We start from the raw sequence: 3,429 nt of genomic DNA on the forward strand, positions 1-3,429 counted from the left end.
ATAAAGGAGCTCTACAGGTGTCTTCAAAGGTACATGTTGGGTTGGCGTATTTCGAGATTAGGATTTGTCACTCCGATTGTCGGAGAGGTATCTCTGGGCCCTCTCGGTAATGCACATCACATAAGCCTTGCAAGCATTGCAACTAATGAGTTAGTTGTGAGATGATGTATTACGGAACGAGTAAAGAGACTTGCCGGTAACGAGATTGAACTAGGTATTAAGATACCGACGATCGAATCTCGGGCAAGTAACATACCGATGACAAAGGGAACAACGTATGTTGTTATGCGGTCTGACCGATAAAGATCTTCGTAGAATATGTGGGAGCCAATATGAGAATCCAGGTTCCGCTATTGGTTATTGACTGGAGACGTGTCTCGGTCATGTCTACATTGTTCTCAAACCCGTAGGGTCCGCACGCTTAAGGTTTCGATGACAGTTATATTATGAGTTTATGAGTTTTCATGTACCGAAGTTAGTTCGGAGTCCCGGATATGATCACGGACATAATGAGGAGTCTCGAAATGGTCGAGACATAAATATTGATATATTGGACGGCTATATTCGGACACCGGAAGTGTTCCGGGGAAGTTTCGGATAAAACCGGAGCACCGGAGGGTTACCGGAACCCCCGGGGGGTTAATGGGCCTCATGGGCCTAAAGTGGAGAAGAGGAGGGGCTGCCAGGGCAGGCCGCGCGCCCCCTCTCCCCCTAGTCCGAATTGGACAAGGAGGGAGGGCCGGCACCCCTCTCCTCTTTCCCTTCCTTCCCCCTCTCCTACTTGGACAAGGAAAGGGAGGGGAGTCCTACTCCCGGTAGGAGTAGGACTCCTCCTGCGGGCCTCCTACTAGGGCCGGCCGCACCCCCCCTTGGATTCTTTATATACGGAGGCAAGAGGCACCCCATAGACACAAGTTTATCCACGTGATCTTACTCTTAGCCGTGTGCGGTGACCCCTTCCACCATAATCCTCGATAATATTGTAGCGGTGCTTAGGCGAAGCCCTACGACGGTAGAACATCAAGATCGTCACCACGCCGTCGTGCTGACGGAACTCTTCCCTGACACTTTCCTGGATCGGAGTCCGGGGATCGTCATCGAGCTGAACGTGTGCTAAAACTCGGAGGTGCCGTAGTTTCGGTGCTTGATCGGTCGGACCGTGAAGACGTACGACTACATCAACCGTGTTGTGCTAACGCTTCCGCTGTCGGTCTACAAGGGTACGTAGATCACACTCTCCCCTCTCGTTGCTATGCATCACCATGATCTTGCGTGTGCGTAGGAATTTTTTTGAAATTACTACGTTCCCCAACAGTGGCATCCGACCCTAGGTTTTATATGTTGATGTTATATGCACGAGTAGAACACAAATGAGTTGTGGGCGATATAAGTCATACTGCTTACCAGCATGTCATACTTTGGTTCGGCGGTATTGTTGGACGAAGCGGCCCGGACCAACATTACGCGTACGCTTACGCGAGACCGGTTCTCCCGACGTGCTTTGCACAGAGGTGGCTTGCGGGTGACAGTTTCTCCAACTTTAGTTGAACCGAGTGTGGCTACGCCCGGTCCTTGCGAAGGTTAAAACAACACCAACTTGACAAACTATCGTTGTGGTTTTGATGCGTAGGTAAGATTGGTTCTTGCTTAAGCCCGTAGCAGCCACGTAAAACTTGCAACAACAAAGTAGAGGACGTCTAACTTGTTTTTGCAGGGCATGTTGTGATGTGATATGGTCAAGATATGATGCTAAATTTTATTGTATGAGATGATCATGTTTTGTAACCAAGTTATCGGCAACTGGCCGGAGCCATATGGTTGTCGCTTTATTGTATGCAATGCAATCACGCTGTAATGCTTTACTTTATCACTAAGCGGTAGCGATAGTCGTGGAAGCATAAGATTGGCGAGACGACAATGATGCTACGATGGAGATCAAGGTGTCGCGCCGGTGACGATGGTGATCACGACGGTGCTTCGAAGATGGAGATCACAAGCACAAGATGATGATGGCCATATCATATCACTTATATTGATTGCATGTGATGTTCATCTTTTATGCATCTTATCTTGCTTTGATTGACAGTAGCATTATAAGATGATCTCTCACTAATTATCAAGAAGTGTTCTCCCTGAGTATGCACCGTTGCGAAAGTTCTGTGTGCTGAGACACCACGTGATGATCGGATGTGATAGGCTCTACGTTCAAATACAACGGGTGCAAAACAGTTGCACACGCTGAATACTCAGGTTATACTTGACGAGCCAAGCACATACAGATATGGCCTCGGAACACGGAGACCGAAAGGTCGAGCGTGAATCATATAGTAGATATGATCAACATAGTGATGTTCACCAATGAAACTGCTCCATCTCACGTGATGATCGGACATGGTTTAGTTGATTTGGATCACGTGATCACTTAGAGGATTAGAGGGATGTCTATCTAAGTGGGAGTTCCTAAGTAATATGATTAATTGAACTTAAATTTATCATGAACTTAGTCCTGGTAGTATTTTGCAAATTATGTTGTAGATCGATAGCTCGCGTTGTTGTTTCCCTGTGTTTATTTTGATATGTTCCTAGAGAAAATTGTGTTGAAAGATGTTAGTAGCAATGATGCGGATTGGATCCGTGATCTGAGGTTTATCCTCATTGCTTCACAGAAGAATTATGTCCTTGATGCACCGCTAGGTGACAGACCTATTGCAGGAGCAGATGCAGACGTTATGAACGTTTGGCTAGCTCAATATGATGACTACCTGATAGTTTAGTGCACCATGCTTAATGCCTTAGAATCGGGACTTCAAAGACGTTTTGAACGTCATGGACCATATGAGATGTTTCAGGAGTTGAAGTTAATATTTCAAGCAAATACCCGAGTTGAGAGATATGAAGTCTCCAACAAGTTCTATAGCTAAAAGATGGAGGAGAATCGCTCAATGAGTGAGCATGTGCTCAGATTGTCTGGGTACTACAATCGCTTGAATCAAGTGGGAGTTAATCTTCCAGATAAGATAGTGATTGACAGAATTCTCTAGTCACCATCACCAAGTTAGTAGAACTTCGTGATGAACTATAATATGCAAGGGATAACGGAAAAAACTCCCAAGCTCTTCATGATGCTGAAATCAACGAAGGTAGAAATCAAGAAAACATCAAGTGTTGATGGTTGACAATACCACTAGTTTCAAGAAAAGGGCAAAGGGAAGAAGGGGAACTTCAAGAAGAACGGCAAGCAAGTTGCTGCTCAAGTGAAGAAGCCCAAGTCTGATACTAAGCCTGAGACTAAGTGCTTCTACTGCAAAGGGACTGGTCACTGGAAGTGGAACTGCCCCAAGTATTTGGCGGATAAGAAGGATGGCAAGGTAAACAAAGGTATATTGGATATACGTGTTATTGATGTGGACTCTACTAGTGTTTATAGCA

This window comes from Triticum urartu, chromosome 7A (genome assembly GCF_056163025.1).
Source record: "Triticum urartu cultivar PI428250 chromosome 7A, HENAU_Tu73, whole genome shotgun sequence".
NCBI lineage: Eukaryota > Viridiplantae > Streptophyta > Magnoliopsida > Poales > Poaceae > Triticum > Triticum urartu.